Source organism: Macaca mulatta, chromosome 12 (assembly GCF_049350105.2).
Source record: "Macaca mulatta isolate MMU2019108-1 chromosome 12, T2T-MMU8v2.0, whole genome shotgun sequence".
Lineage (NCBI taxonomy): Eukaryota > Metazoa > Chordata > Mammalia > Primates > Cercopithecidae > Macaca > Macaca mulatta.
In genome coordinates, this window is record NC_133417.1 from 134,853,219 (window position 1) to 134,870,732 (window position 17,514).

Below are 17,514 nucleotides of genomic sequence, written 5' to 3' on the forward strand. Positions count from 1 at the left end.
CAAGCATCGCCCTGGTGTTGGCCCTGTTCTTGACAGGTGGGTGGGACAAGTTGCTCACCTGCTCTGGACACACACCCCTTGTGCATTAAGGGAGGAGCTGGGGTCGCATCTCGAAAGGCCTCCTCCAGGTTGAAGACTTAGGATTCTATTGACGGCCACTAAGCTTGCATTGGCAGTTTTCAGAAGGTCCAGGGAAGAACCGAGCCAACCAGAGGTCAGCCCCTCCCTCACTTATACCCATGCTAAGTGGGCAAAGGCATCCAGGGGGAATGGGAGGGTGCTTGAGGAAACCAAATGCGACAAAGCCCCAGAGGAGAACTTACAAATTCTGGGCAGTGGGTAGGGGACATTATATGACCTAGCACCACGCTGGCCACAGAGGGGACACAGGGGACTCGTGATACTTATAGAGGAGTGGAGAAGAAGACAGAGGCAAGGAAGTGAAAGAAGAGGGGGAATTTGTGTATGGTGTTAAGAAGGAAGTAAAACTGACTATTATGTTAGTAATTTGTCTGAGTAGCAGTCAATTTTAAAAGTTTTAATACGGATTTTAATAGAGATATTAGTATTACAGGAGGAGGGTGTGTCTTACCAAAAAAAAAAACAGGCTGGACACAGTGGCTCATGCCTGTAATCCCAGCACTTTGGGAGTCTGAGGCAGGCGGATCATGAGGTCAGGAGATCGAGACCATCCTGGCGAACATGGTGAAACTCCGTCTCTACTAAAAATACAAAAAATTAGCCGGGCGTGGTGGCGGGCGCCTGTAGTCCCAGCTACTCAGGAGGCTGAGGCAGGAAAATGGTATGAACCCAGGAAGTGGAGCTTGCAGTGAGCCAAGATCGCACCACTGCACTCCAGCCTGGGCGACAGAGTGAGACTCCGTCTCAAAAAAAAATAAAAAATAAAAAATAAAATAAGTAAAATAAAGAAATAGCCTTAAAGCAGGTTTTCTCAACTGTGGTGCTTTTGACACCTTGAACTGGATAACTTTTTGTCGTGGGGGGCTGCCCTGTATGTTGTAAGATGTTTAGCAGCATCCTGCATCCTTCCTTACTAGATGCCAATAGAATCCCTCCTTCCAAGTTATGCCAACCAAAACCATTGCTAACATCCCCTGGGGAAAGATAATCTCTGATTGAGACCACTGCCTTAGGGGAACAGTGCATTTCACACCATCAAAATTATTTTTAAACCATAAAACTCCATGAATAAATTTAAAAGGCAACACTATCATGAAGGAAGAAATGCACAACATACTATAAAGGACTAAATCCCTTATTATAGAAAGAATTTTTAGGATCAATACAAGATAAATGCCTCAATAAAAAGGGCAAAGAAATAAACAAGCAATCTACAAAATAAGCAATCTACAGAATCATGCCATTTTATATAATCTTAAACACAAATAAAATGTTATATATTTCTTTGTATGTATATTTACTGGAGGATGGAAAGGAGCGAGTGAGGAAAATAGAAAAGGAAAGAATGAAGGAGGGAAGCAGATAACTAGAATGGGCCGTTGTTTTAGTGATTTGTCTAAGCAGCAGAATCAATCAGGGAACTTTTAAAACACAGATTCCCCAGCTCCAGGCCGCTCATCAGAAACTCTAAAGGTGAAGCCTAGAAACCTGTATCTTTCAGCATTTCCCACATGATTCTGAGGTACCTGGTCCCAAAACCAAAATTTAGAAATTGTTAATACAAACTAGAAGTTGGCAAATTACAACCACAGGCCAAATCCAGTTTGTTTTTGTAAATAAAGCTTTATTGGAATGCAACCACAGCCACCTGTTTATGTGTTGACTGCTTTTGCAACACACCAGCAGTTGAGTAGTGACAACTGAGAGCACCTGGCCCACAAAGCCTATAGGATATTTGTTATCTGCCCCTTTAGTTTGCCAATCCCTGATCTAGACAGTACAGACTTTGGGGTTCACAAAAGAAGGAAAACAGGTAGATGGGGTCACCTGGAAAGACTTCAAAAAAGAAAACTATCTTGAACAGCGCCCTACAAGTTTGATAGCAATAACATCTATTTTCTCCCCCCGTGCAACTCCCTAATTGGACTGGTGGGCACCAAGTGATTAAATAACAGAAGGACCTTTGGCAAAACAACTTAAAGGACCAGACATTCTTTTAGTCATAATTATGTGCAGGAAGGTTGCAGAATAAATCTTGGTACTATGAAAAGAATGCACATCTTGATAGTCCACCTTGAAGCAAGAACACAATGAATGAACACAAGAACACAATCATACCCCCACCTTTCCTTCACTAGAAGAAATATGGAAATTCTCCCTCAACCTTTCCATCCATCGGCTGAACTAAATGGAGATGAATGATGAGCAACCTATGCCAAGGCTAAATATAGAACTAGGTGGACCCATAGAAGACAGTGGGTGGGGAAAGGTCACACAGACTAATGGGATATTGAAATAGCAGGAGAGTGTCCGTGTCTGCCAATTGGAGAGACTAAAACAAAGATGACTCCAGAATTTAGAGCTTAGGGTTACTGGAGAAACGAGAATGAACAATTGCCACCCTGAGGTACCGCGATATGGGAGAGAAAGACTGGGGTTCCAGTCTCATTTGCAGGTGATTTTGGACTAGGCAAGAAAGCTTCCTGGGGCTCAGCACCCTCAACTGTAAAAGGAAAGGATGGGACTAGAATGTTCTAAAGGCCTTTAAGTTCTTAATATTGTGTTTCTATGTCTGAAATAGGAATTGCACTGGTTGTAAATGTCATCTTCCTTCTGAAACACAAATGAACAATGTTGGGGTCCAACTATCACAGTATTTTTGTCTCAAAATGAAATTTTTCCCACCTTCTTTAATAAGGATTTCAACTATATTCCAACACCAACTGCTTACTCACTGGGAATAAAGATGTAAAAAAAAATCACTATAGTGCTTATGCCAGTGGTAGACTCAGCCAAGAAATGCATCCCAAGACATTTTCTCCAAATCCAAATAATAAAAATGCTCATTCATTTTACTGAATCAAGAACTATATGTCTTAGTGAAATACACATTCCATGTTTTGATATGTCTTTACTTCTGTCTTAGAAACTCTACATCAATTCAAAAAATTATTCCAAGATTAATTTGGTCAGTCCATTATTCCCCTCAATTCTGAGTCAGTTTTCTTGAAACCAGCTTGTCCTGATTTTTGTATGTGAGTTGAGTCACATTTGTAAGTAGGCTAAAAGGAAATTATAAGCAGAATTGAAACATGTGGCTATAAAATGAATCCATTAAAAATAAACCCTTACTTATTGTTTCCCTACTTTTTCATGCTCTCTTTAAAACATACTGCATTTGGAAATTACCTTGAAATCTCAATACTTTTGCTTTAGTCTGATCAACACATAGTGATAAGTCATAGTGATGAATCTCTAAGCTCTGCTCAGCTGCAGATATATCAAGAATTAAATGAATTGTTCTTCAAAAACCTGATCTGCCCTTTGTCCCTTGGTTTCCATATTTAACTAAGTCCTAAGAGATAGCACTCAACTGCACTTACTGACATAGGCACACCAGCCTCAAATGAAATGCTACTTTTTTTTTTACTTTTAGTCATTCAAAGTCCAGTTTCTTGAATCAAAAACTTGCAGAACAATTCCAGTGCATACATTTTTGTTTCGCCTCTCATCAGAGACACTCATACATCCTATCAAACTCTTTTTTACAAAACAACAATTCCATCAATACAAGAAATATGTCGACTTCTGCCTCCTTTGTACGCAGGAAAAGAAGTCTGCAGGCAAACTGGGAACTAAACTTCCTGTGAAGATTGTATGATCATCTCAACCACTGCAGAAAAAACACTTATTGAATTTAACATCTAGGTAGAGTGAAGACTTTTAGCAAACTAAGAATAGAAGGAAACTTCTTTTATCCGATAAAGAGTGTCTACAAAAAACCTTGAACAAATATAATACTTACTGGTGAAAGGGAGAACAGTTTCTCTCTGAAATTGAGAAGAAAGCAAGGATGTTTGCTAATACCACTTCCATTGAACACTGCACTAAATGTCCTACACGGTGCAATGAGGCAAAAAGAAAAAGAAAGTATAAGGATCTAATAAGAAAATAAGCTGTCAATTTACAGACTATATGATTATTTATGCAGATGAATTATTAAAATATGGAACTTCGGCAAGTTTGCTGCATGCAAGGTCAAAATTTACCAAAAAATAAAAATATTTTGCATCTCCATGTATCAGCAGCAAACTAAAGATAATTTTCTCAAAGGGGCTATTTATAATAGATGAAAAAAATTAAATTCCTGGTAATAAATCAAATTTTAAAAGTGCATGATCTCAACAAACAGAATTGTAAAGGGGGAATATTCTAGTCATGAATTAGAAAACTCGATATTAGAAAGACTCCAATTTTTCTTAAAGTAACCTACAAGATTCAATGCTGCTGCAACAGAAATCACAACAGTTGTGTGCTTCTGTAAAATGGCCCACGATAGCACAGACAGGCTTGAATAAGAACAATGTGGGAGGGCTTGCTCTATTAGAAAGCAGGAATTTTAAAGCTATAGTAATTAGGATAGCATGATATTGGCAGAAAGATGAACAAATAGACCAATGGAACAGAGAGACAAGAAACAGAAAGGATCACGCAGGGACACCTGACTTCTAGAATAGAGTCTTTTCAATAAACTGATATCCAATGAGAAAAAAAAAATGAAGATTTTTTTCTCTCTCAAGCCATATACAAAAATAAACTCCAATTGGATTGTAGATCCAACTGAAAGATAAAAAATTAAGCTTCAAAAAGATAATAGAAGAGAATATCTGTGTAACCTTATAGTAAACAAATATGTAATAAACAGAACACAAAGAGCACTAACTGTAAGAATATTCATGAGCTGGATGACAACAGTTATAGTATACTGATAAAATATACTACACAGCCATGACAAAAGAAAGAACTATAGCCTTATACAACAAGTAGAACGAATTCCCCCAAACACAGTGCTTTTTCCACTTGTGTAAAGATTGTAAACAGCAAAAGTGACCCATGCTGGAAGTCAGAAGAGTGATTAACTTCGGGGAGCTGGGAGAGGTGGAGACGAGGAAGCTGCTGGAGGGCAACATGGTCAACCTTGATCTGAGTGGTGGTTACACAGGTGTTCATTTTATGATAATACATTGAGCTGTACATATTTTGGGGGGCACTTTTCTGCATATATTTTGTGCTTTGCAATTTTTGAAAACTGTCTTTAAAACACCTACCATGTACACATATCTGACATACTCTCTGTTCCTTGATTGTCATATTTAACAAAGATGATGAAACTAACTTGCTTCTACCCAGAAGTAACCATAAGGTTCCTTCCTGACTTTCCTCCCAGGCAAGAATGGCACACAGATTCCAGAGCGACTCTCCCTCCAGCACAGTGACCACATGAAGCCACAGGGACCAGGAGAGCCAGCAGAAGCCAAAAGCCAGCAGCCTCTGTGCCCCTCTAATGAGTTTGACCTTCCTCCTAGAAGACACAGAAAGCCAATGAAACATGCCAACCAGGGGTGGAAACTCAAGTCGGAGCAGCACTTTGAAAAGAAATTTTCACTTTTGTTGGGGACCCCAAACGTTTTAAATGTTCTCATTTCTTTATTTTTTAAATAGGACAAACGACATGCTCTTTATTTTTAAAGAATAAATAAAGAACAAATGACACCAACGTGGGGTAGCAGGAAGTTGGAAAACCAGGCACGTAGTAGGCTCTCAAAAAATACTTCTTGTCTGAAACAAAGAAGAGACCCCACTGCTTTCTAGATCATTCTTTGTTCAGAACATTCCCTACCAGGAAGAGCGTTCTTCTGTATCTGCTAGGCTCGGTGGCCTGGGATCCTTAAGAGAAGTCAGACAGAGAAATCTAGGAGTGTCTGTGAAACCAGGTGCAAGAGCAGAAAAATCAGGGTCACCTTGTTTAGTAAAAGTTGGGGGGAGGCTTTGGGTTGAGCCGTCAAGTGCCAAGAGTTCTCGTGTACCTGCCTGGCCTCTTGACTGCTTTGATGTGTGTGTTTCTCTCTGCAGGCACACAAAATTCCCTCGGCTCTCTTTTCAGTTTTCTAACCTTACTTGGAAACAGCTGCTCTAATTTCAATACCCATCTGCTCCCGGGAATAGGACAAAAATCAGTGGCTCTGCAGATAAATCTAAAGTCTTCGGGTATCCAACCTCATTTATCTGGAGATAAGCCTTCTATAAACAGCAGGCTTCATATAGACAGCTACACTAAGAAAAACACTAAAAAGGAAAATGAGTAAAACCTCAAGCCACCAAAAGAGCAGGGGGCCCTAGATATCCAGGACCAATTGTTTTAAAATCAACAAGAGCCAAAGACCTCCAAACTGCACGTGTGTTCAGATTGTCTCATTGCAAGAATGAAAAGAGGATCTTTGATTGTCTAGCAAATCTGCTCAAAGGCCAGGGTTGTTTTATTTTTTTTTTCCATGAGGAAGCTGAGAGGACCTTTGTAGGTATGAAAGACAAAAGAAAAAAGTAATAACAGAACAAAAAACAGGGCTGAAAGTGGAAGAGGTCATCCGTAAAAGCCTTACCAGCTAGAAACAGTCATGGATTGTGAAGCAGAGAAACAAGGATGGTCACAACAGAGACCCCAGGCTCTGCAGCCTAGGAGTTCAGACAGGAAGCAAAGGGATGAGAGCAGAAACCCACCACCACCTTAATTTTGCAGCTCTGTGGACATGGACAGCTATACAGGGAAGCAGAAGAAACCTGTATAATTATATCTAATGAAGCAGTATGGCAAAGGTACCGTAGCTTTGAAGACACTCTACAATACTGATCATTCCAGTTACCTCTTTAAATGCAAATATTTAGCATTTCCAATTAGGGCATAAAATTAGTAGGCTAGAAGAACCCACTGGGAAAACTGTCAGAAAAGTATAGCCATATAGAATTAATGGCTTTTCAAGCAAACAATTTTTGAGCACAGAGGATCCTCTGACCTGTTTTAGAATGTTGATGAAATCAATCCCATTTAATAATGCTTTCCATGTTGAACTATGTGAATTGTTAGTATATAAAGATTATAGACACCATACCAGCCTGGGCAACAGAGCGAAACCCCCTCTACAAAAACAAATGCAAAAACTAGCTGGGCATGGTGGCATGCACCTGTAATCCCAGCTACTTGAGGGGCTGAGGAGGGATGATTGCTTGAACCTGGGAGGCGGAGGTTGCAGTGAGCCAAGATAGCGCCACTGCACTCCAGCCTGGGTGACGGAGCAAGACCCTGCCTCAAAAAAAAAAAAAAAAAGAAGATCATAGACACGTGACTTATCTTGCATATGCAAATGCCATAGGCGTTCATACAACAAAAACTTCGATGGAAAATTTCACTATTCAGGATTTTAATTGAACTGATGGCCAGGCCCTTCTCCAGTGAAAAAAAATATTAGATAAAATTAAAAATGCTTTGATTCGGAGGTAAGCTTTAAAAAGGGATGGAAGAAAGGGGGGATCCTCAGGTTTCAGGAATGATAAGAAAATTCACAACCAGAGAATCAGCATATGATGACACTGCATTGACCACACAGCCTACAGAGTTGGAAATAAGACCTACAGTTCTGGGAACTGGGGTTCTAAAAATCACATGGGAGTGTTCCAGCTCTTTCAGAATCTGTCTAGCAGGCTTTCTGGTTTTTACAGGAAGGCCCCCCTCCCACACACACACACAGACACTCAAATGGGGATGGGAAATGGGGCCTTGAGCACAGGAAAGGAGAGGCAACTATAACCACCCCACACATGAAGCCTCTTAGAGCCTCATGTCTGTTTAGAGAGGGCAGAAGGGACACTAGATAAATCTACCAGCAGGCCTGGGGTAACAGCAGAAAAACTGACATCTTTACAGTCTTTGGATTAAAAAAAACAAATCCCATGAATTATTAAAACCTCCCATATGAATGTCCCCTGTGATTAACAACACCTCCTTCATGTGGACATCCTAAACCAAAACTTCACATTAAAAACGTGTTTAGAGCCAGGGACAGTGGCTCACATCTCTAATCCCAGCACTTTGGGAGGCCAAGGCAGGCAGATCACTGGAGGTCAAGAGTTCAAGACCAGCCTGACCAACATGGTGAAACCCTGTCTTGACTAAAACTGCAAAAATTAACCGGGCGTGGTGGTGTGCTCCTGTAATTCCAGCTACTCGGGAGGCTGAGGCAGGAGAATCACTTGAACCCACAAGGTGGAAGTTGCAGTGAGCCAAGATGGTGCCATTGGCACCCCATACTGGGCAACAAGAGCGAAACTCCATTTCAAACAACAGCAACAACAAAATGTGTTTAGGATCAGTACAGGAGTGGAGTGACACTTTTCACAATACAGGACACATGGGACTCACACACATGCATGTGTACACACAGACTCATCATAATCAGCGCACAGTAAAAATTACAAACCATACAAGGAAAGAAGCCACCATCAGCACTTGGAACTGTGGATAAGGGTCAACAAAACCTTTTCCACTCCTGCATGAATATGTATTTACGCATTTAAGATGAAATAAGATGCTTAAAAGAAAACCAAAACTGTACTATAATTCCTCACAACTTCTTTAATTAACTGACCTGATTAACTGTCCTGATACCTTTGATAAGAAGACTTCTACTAAAGATATTAATAGCTAAGATTTCTGAGTGCTTATGCTATATCTGGCATGGTTCTTGACGTGCTCCCTATATTAATCCACTTTATCTTCACTATCACCCTGTGAGGCAGGTACTGTTATCTGCATATTATCTCTCAGGCTCAGAAACTAACTTGTTCACGGTCCCTCAGCTAGTCACATAATGAGAATACTAATCCAGGTAGAACAGCACAACTCCAATCAAAATCCCATGCTTCTTTTTTGTTTTCTGACTTATCAAATTGATCCAAAACACAAATGAGAGATGAAAGGACCAAATATTTTCAAGATAATTTGAAGAAGAATAAAGACACATGACTTTATTCCCCCCAGAAATAAAAATTTATTATAAATCTATAACTACATTGAACAATGTTTCAGATGAGAGAGCAGAGATTTGCCATGTAGAGAAACTTCGAATATAACAGGGAAAGCATTAAAAATTAGTGTAGGAAGGATGGGCGCGATAGCTCACGCCTGTAACCCCAGCGCTTTGGAGGGCCGAGGGGGTCGAATCAGGAGTTCAAGACCAGCCTGGCCAACATGATGAAACCCCACCTCTACTAAAAATACAAAATTAGCCAGGCATGGTGGTACATGTATGCAATCCCAGCTACTCGGGAGGCTGAGGCACGAGAATTGCTTGAACCCGGGAGGCAGAGGTTGCAGTGAGCCAAGGTCATACCACTCCACTGCAGCCTGGGTGACAAAGCGAAACTCTGTCTCAAAAAAAAAAAAAAAAAAAAAATTAGTGTAGGAAAGTTCAACTTTTTAGTAAGTGATACTTGAATAATTGCTAATTGCTGACCCTGGGACTAACATAAATATCTAACTTATACCATACATCCACACACACAATGAATTCCAGATGGATTTTGTATGACAATGTTACAAATACAACCTCAAAGCTTTTAAATCAGGAGTTGACAAATTGCAGCTCACAGACCAAATGTGGCCCATCGCCTGATCTTAATAAATCAAGTTTTACTGGAGCACGGTCACACCCGTCAGCATGTCCATGGTCCAGAGCTGCTTCCCCACAGTTGAGTAGCTGCAACAGACAAGTGGCCCACAATGCCTAAACTATTTATTCTCTGGCCCTTTGCTCAAAGTTTGCTGATTCCTGCTTTAGATGAAAATATAGGACAATATCTTGATGACATCAAGATAGAAAATAATCTCTTGAATAAGACTCATAAAAGGTGAATAAATTAAATTGCATGAAAATTTAAATGAATGAACTAGAGCTATGTCTGAAAGCCACCGACACATCACAGAAACACTGTAGTGAGTGGAAAAAAGTAAGTCGTGAAAGGATCCTGCAGTATCACACGTGGTCTACGTGCATTTTATGCCTATGTTGCAAAAATATTTTAAAAGACAGAAGCTTACAACCCAACGCAGAACGATCATTGTTTCTGGGTAGAGAGGGAGGGAAGTGGGTTGGGGAGGAGTAGGGTAGTGGCAGTGGGGATGGCGGGCTTTAACTGTATTTGCCTGTTTTATTTTTTTCTTAATAATTGGAAACCAATATGGCAGAATGATGTTTGTTGAATCTCAGTGGCAGATGCTAATTATACTATTCTTCGTGCTTTTCTGTAGGTTTAAAATAGTTCATAATAAAGATTTTAATTAAAAATGTGATCTTGGCCAGGCATAGTGGCTCACACCTGTAATTGCAGCACTTTGGGAGGCCAAGGCAGGTGGATTGCTTGAGGTCAGGAGTTCAAGACCAGCCTGGCCAACATGGTGAAACCCCATCTCTACTAAGAATACAAAAATTAGCCAGGCGTGGTGGTGAGCACCTGTAATCTCAGCTACTTGGGAGGCTGAGGCAGAAGAATCACTTGAACCCAGGGGGTGGAGGTTGCAGTGAGCTGAGATTGTGCCACTGCACTCCAGCTTAGGGAACGAGAGTGAAACTCTGTCTCAAAAATAAATAAATAAAAATGTGATCTTCATCATTCAAGCACCTTCTCTGTTCCAAGCATTTCTGTAGCCCAGGGGCTGGCAAATTCTGACCCACAGATCAAATGTGACCTGCAACCTGTGTCTGTACAGCCTATGAGGCAAGAATGATGTTTATGCTTTTTAAAGGTTGAAAAATCAAAAGAAGATTAATATTCCAAATAATCACGTAAATGTTTGATAAGATTCAAGTTTCAGTGCCCATCGATAAAGCTTTATTGAAACACAACCACGATCATTCGTTTTACGTATTATCTGGCTGCCTTCACATGGCAACGGCACAGGTGAACAGTTGCCGCAAAGACCTTGTAGCTCACAATGCTGAAAATATTAACTATCTGCCCCTTTACAGAAAAAGTTTGCTAACCCCTGCACTAGGCCCTGAAAACATGCAAAGCCTCTGTTCCTGAAGTGCTGGTGGAGGGACACAATGACAAACACCATAGACAGAGCAACACTGTCACACATTGCTGCTTATGTGCATGACCAATGCAGAAAAAGGCAAGGACGATTTTCTTGCACGGATTGTACATTCTACTTTTTATAGCTTCAATAAAAATGGCTAAATAATTGTGGAGCTCTCCCAGGGAGGCAGGAGTAATGTCTGGATTGTAATATTTTTACTCTCTTCTTCTCCCACCAGAATTATAATCACTGATTCAGCCCATTGGCTAGAAATATTCAGTAGGTGAAATTTTATCACATAAAAGTTTTTGTCATGAGAAAAATCAATCCATCCTGCAAAAAAATATAATAGGAATTTAAACAATGGCATAACTTTGTAGATGAGTATTTTAATGTTGTTTGTGCTTTAAGTTCTCTTTGAAGTAAAATATGAACATCATGCCCTGGTACTATTTGTTTTGACAATGGAAGGTTTTCAGACTTTAGAATGAGCCACGCCCAATAAACCTAAGAACAAGTTCTGAAAATAAACAGGAAGGATGAGTGTCCTTTATCAATGAAGAGAGCAAATGACACAGAAAAGGGAGCATTTGTGGCCCACTGTGTCATGCTGCAGAAATCACAGGAAACAATCTAAACGGCCTCACAGCCCACGGACACGGTAGAAGAGAACGGTTTCCTGGAAAGCAGTAAGTGCACTTAGAAGAATGTTATGCAGAAAGCAACTGTTCCACATTCTTAACTGAGACCCGCATTCAGATGGCCAGTTCTATCCAGTGGGGAGCCTGCAGCTGACGTTCATGAGAATGGCTCAGGGTCATGGGAACACCATCAATGGGTGTGCACTTGCTCCATTTGGCAATGCACAGAAATGTACTATTTCCTCAACCGCCGACAGCGTACTGGAAGACCACTCACCAGGACCCGGTTCCAGGCTGCGGTCCTTTCATGATACTTATGCATCTTAGAGAACCTAAGAGCAACTTCGTTTGGCAAGGCACAGAAATGTACCATTTCCTCAACCGCCGACAGCGTACTGGAAGACCACTCACCAGAACTGGGTCCTCGGCTGCGGTCCTTTCGTGATACTTATGCATCTTAGAGAACCCTAAGAGCTGCGTCCACGCCTGTCAAATGCCAATATGGCAATGTACATGCTGCTTATATCCGCAGTTCCCAAACTGTGTGCCAAAGTGCCACGGGGTGCCAAGTTGAAGGCACAGGGCACCACAGATTATATGTTTTTAATTTTCAAGAGAAACACAGGATCTACAACTTCTGTCAGACATTTCACAAACTACTAGCTAGAAGTAGTTCATTGTTTCAACATTACATCCTATTACATTTTGATGATATCATATCTTACCAAAGCTGGGTTTTTCAGCAATTGCTGGGATAATAAAAGCAAATACTCCCTGACAGTTGATGTGAACAGGAAATGAAGTGATCAACTAAGCAGCTGTATAGTGCCCCACAGGCACACAGTCCCAGCAGAACGTAACTGCGATTACTTAAGAATAAAGCAAATGTATTTTTTTTCCTTCAAATTATGTGTATTTTTTTTCAAACAGCTACAAAGTTGTTTGCACATAAGTTGTTGGGATCTAACTACTTAATAAAAAGAACCATTAGCAATACCTTTTGACCTGAAGCACTATAAGAAATTTACCGGGATGCTAAGACCACCAGGAATCAAGAAAGTTTGGGAATCCCTGGCTTACATGAAAACAGTTGTTGTGACACAATTCATTAAAAGTTCTTCATAAAATGGGTCACTTTATAAATTAATAAGAAGTAAATTTACAAAGTTCTGCCACTTAACAATTGTAGAAATCTCAATAATCAGTCCTCATCTTCTAAAAGAACCAAATAGCTGGAATTTCAGGAGACTTGTAGGCAGACCATAGACAGAACAGGCTTATCGGCAAATTGATTGAAATCAACTAGGTTAGCAAAGCATGCAACTGACACAGCTCTGAAAGATCCCCACAACCACCCTGACCTTGTGAGGTTTCACCTTCTCTTTACAGAGAAGGAAACCAAAGTCCTACGAGGTTACACGCAGGGTTAGGCTCCCTAAGTGACAGAGAAGAATTTCAACCCAGTTCTTTGAACCTGTCTCCACCAGCCCTTCCTCTAAGACGTACTGACAGGAAATCATAAATAACCACCTTGAAACCTTCATCACATAGTGTCGGTGGCATGTTACACCGTCTCCATAACCACTCAGTCCTGAGTTTCTTTGAAGCCCTTTTCTTCAATATGCAGGTGAGGAGTATGAAGCTTTTGCGTTGGTAGTCTGTCACTTTTTGTTATCTTACTGTTCCTATGTTTTGGCAGCTGGTCAATCACAACGTGGATTAAGGCATTAGTTGCAAACTGAAGTCAACCATACTCTGGAGTCGAGCGCTACTAGGGTCAAATCCCAGCACAGCCACATAATACCTCTTAGTTCTTGTGGAGTTAAAGTAACTTATCAACTCCTCACTTTTTGAATATTTGAAATGGGGATAGTACTTTCTTTGAGGGACTGCTGAGGATTATCCAAGAGAATCTAGGACTCAGGTACAAAACTCTAATCAGGGGAATTGGGAATTCTGGTCACCCTCATAAATATCAACTGACCAGGTCAGAAAGGCTTCAACTGAGTCCACTATGGGGAATCAGACATTAAAGGCATTCTGGATACACTGGGGGACCCTGGTGGAAGCCTGACTGTTAAAAGGATAAAACATCCCAGAGAGAGATTTACCGTAAAAGAAGGTGGTATCTGGTAGAGCCAACCACAGCCAGTAAAGATGCCTCAGGTGAGGCAGAACAGCTCTGGGTCCAAAACTTCCACTGATATGGACTTAGACTGACCCAGCTGTGCATGAGAGCTGTCCACGAAGACAGCCATCTCTTGGAAGGTTGCAGCTCTATGATTCCAGAAGCCTTGCTGTGGACCCAAAGCTCGGTGGAACATGCTGGGCTCACTGTTTTTTGCACTTTGCCAGAATGGCCTGGAGTTACCAGGCTATTTGGCCCAGGTTTCGCTTTGACCAATAGTAGGCACAGTGAGCTCCAAACTGGTTATCTTCGGTCTTCTGACCTAACATCCAGAGTCTGTGATAATTCTATGAAGGACTCGGTTATTTACTTTCCTTATCACATCTACACATGTAGGGAGAGAGAACCGGATGAACTAATAAGAAATCTTAAAGTGACAGGTTCTATTACTGTGTGTTAGAAAGCAAGAACTTATTCCAACACACAAAACTATTTTGGACCAAAATACGTATTTGCATATTTAAGGCAAATGTACAAGTGACTTGCTAAAATAAAACAATAGCTTATCTCTAGTTAAAATTCAGTCGCACTTGCAGCCTCATTAAAACATTTGCATTGTAGAACGTCCAACATGAGATACAGTTATCAGGATCTCTATTGTGCCCAGCTCTTCGGGGAAGATTTTCAGCAAACAGCTATTAAAACTCTAATTTTGCTGAATAGAATATAGATTAACGGCCAGTTCATTCTATAAATATTGCTTCTAAAAACAGAAGTTTTGCTGGTAACAGAAAAAAATAAAATCCAAACAGCAGTACCAATTACTACAGCAGCATTTTTAGTAGTTTGGCAATCAGTATGAACCACGGTAGAAAGCAAAATCAAGCATTCAAACATGTGGCTGCAAAAGAGGCAGATCACCTGAATTACAGTCACAGCAAACTTAATTTATGAACAGTAACACACTCAATACATTGTGTAGAAAATAAAATGCATGATAAATTCTCATATAACTGAGTGTTCTGTAGCAGTGCTATAAGTGTTGAAAATATGATTTCCAAACCTAAAAATAACCCTGTAAGGCAAATGTTACCAACTCCATTTTAGAGGTGAGACATCTAAGACTTAAGTTCACAAACCGCAAACATAATATATGGTGCAGGGAAGAGTCAATGCCGGATTGTTTTTACTATACTCTACATTTCCAAAAAAATAATAATAATAATTAAGAGCTAAGTTTCCTGGACATTTTATTTTCTTTTAATCATTTACTTTTCAGGAAAGACAGTTTGAGCTGGGTGAATCTTAGCATACATTTAGAAACAAGTAACTACATAGAGTATCAAGCCCCCGGATCGTTAGTCTCTGTTTCAGCCACCCTTCATAACTGTTGAGCTTTAAATTCTTAATCATACATGCTAATTGAAGGGTATCATGGCACAGACAAGCAAGTTAGGAGGGAGGCAAAAGTAGTTTTGTTTGGCACTGAACAGAGTTTGAGATTTACATCTGAAGATAAGCATCTAAAAATTCCAGATCCATCAGAAAAAAAAACATGAAACACAAATAGATGGAATGTTTGTTTCCCAAGTCGCCCAGCCTTTCTGAAGTCCTCTGTCGTTGGGAACATGTGAGACTAGCTCCAAGCCCAGTCTCCTGGCCTTAACTCTGTCCTCCTTGCCAGCCTGTTCCTGGACTCTCCTACAGGACATTTTTATTTACAGGGTCATAATTTCCTGGGCTAGGGAGGTAGCTCCGTATTCCCCAAAGACTTTCTTGCAGTTTTACTGGAGCTAGACAGTGTTGTCTTGAGGCTACAGAATGAGGCAAAGAACAGAGCTATGAACCTGGGTATGAGAGACTGGGCTCCAGCCCCGCCTCCTCTGCAGACTGGACAGTAACTCTGAATTGCAGCTTCCTTACATAAAATCTAAAAGACCAGTGCCCACTTTCCTCATGGCTGGTTAGAGAAATCAAATGTACAGTGCAATATAATCTTAAGTGATTATTATAAAGTTGTATTAATATTTACCTCACATTACCCAAGATACAGTTACTTGAGGTCTAACATTCTATATGTATAGTTGCTTTTATCTGCTAGGGTTAGGAACTAATCTACAAAGACTTAATCTACTAAGATTAGCAGTAACATTTATCACCAAAGTTTCATTCCTAGAAGGGTAAATGGGAATTTACAACAACGACAGAGTCCAGGCAGGACAGTTGGTGACGCCTCCCCACCCCCACTCAATGATGCATTTTCCAAGTCATCCAAAGGGTTTAGAATTGTTCTGTAGAGGCCGGACATGGTGGTTTACACCTGTAATCCCAACACTTTGGGAGGCCAAGGCGGGCAGATCACCTGAGGTCAGGAGTTTGAGATCAGCCTGACCAACATGGAGAAACCCCATCTCTAACAAAAATACAAAATTAGCCGGGCATGGTGGTGCTTGCCTGTAATCCCAGCTACTCAGGAACCTGAGACAGGAGAATTGTTTGAACCTTGGAGAAGGAGGTTGCGGTGAGCTGAGATTGCGCCATTGCATTCCAGCCTGAGCCACAAGAGCAAAACTCCGTCTTAAAAAAAAAAAAAAAAGAATTGTTTTGTAGAGGACAAAGTGTCACTTTCTTTGGTGATTATCCCTTCACTATGAGACTAGTGGCAAAAAAAAAAAAAAAAAAAAAAAAAATTCTATCTAAAGCTATTGCAAAGCAAACAGCCACAAGAAGTGAGGGTAGCTAGGATCCAGCTAAGAGTCTGGGTTTCCGAGGGTTTCATTCCCCGGGTGGACACGGACCTGCATGTAGGAATCTGAATGATAAGGCCAGCATGGCATGGAATATTTATCAAAGCTCAAAAGTGAAGAGACTCCTTTTACTGGAAAACAAGTTTCACAAACACCCAATGTTAACCTCCATTAAAGTTGCTACTCAAAGAGATACAAGTATATTTTTATTAAAAATCGCAAAACTGATAAACTTAAATTAATATAACATGGTAGAAAATACTACTTTACTGCAGCTAGTTGGTTGCTCATAGGTGACCGTGCTCATGAAGTTTCTCTGGAGTGTGTTCACTGATGCTACTTCCAAGGACCACCACAGGCTATGGGGCCACCATGGGCCATATGATGTTGAATCCTCCCACATCCTCTCCTTGTTCAACCCACCTTGAAACTTTTGTCCTGTGGTTCCATGTGACTTTGGACCTTCACTTGGAGCAAATACATCATTGACTTATTACTGATTATTTTTTTCTCACTGGCCAACTCTATGATCAACCCAAGCAGGCCTTGTATCTCAGAGTGGTACTCAATCATAAAGTGGTCGCTTCTGATCTAAGGTGATGGTAACCAGAGAGCACACGAACATTACACGTTACCTCATCCAACTCACAGACCTCCCTGAGAATACACCCACAGAGAGTGTGTGTCTCCCTCTTTCCTCTTTCTGTCCCCAGAAACATTGCTGTAGAAGAAAGAACACTAACTGCGGAATCAAGAGAACAATGGCACTCTCTATCCACTTGTGGTCATCATCTCCACGCTCTGGGTTTCATGGGTGAAGTGAGGGAGCTGTCTCGAATCTAGATCATCTCGATCATCTCTAGGGCTCTTGGAAGGTCCACCTTCTATAATGCCATTAATTTCTAATACCCTGGGGTGATTCCAGGACCATCTCTAGGCAAAAGG

General features: G+C 40.8%; 1 protein-coding gene and 1 non-coding gene across 2 annotated transcripts in view; one reads left to right on the plus strand and one right to left on the minus strand.

Moving 5' to 3' along the window:
- Window positions 1–17,514, minus strand: part of DNER (delta/notch like EGF repeat containing) — a 363,927-nt gene that overhangs the window by 240,135 nt on the left and 106,278 nt on the right. The gene's annotated exons all lie outside the window — the stretch shown is intronic.
- LOC114671593 (U7 small nuclear RNA) lies at window positions 7,644–7,705 on the plus strand. Its single transcript, XR_003721628.1, has one exon. It is a non-coding gene; the product is annotated as a U7 small nuclear RNA (small nuclear RNA).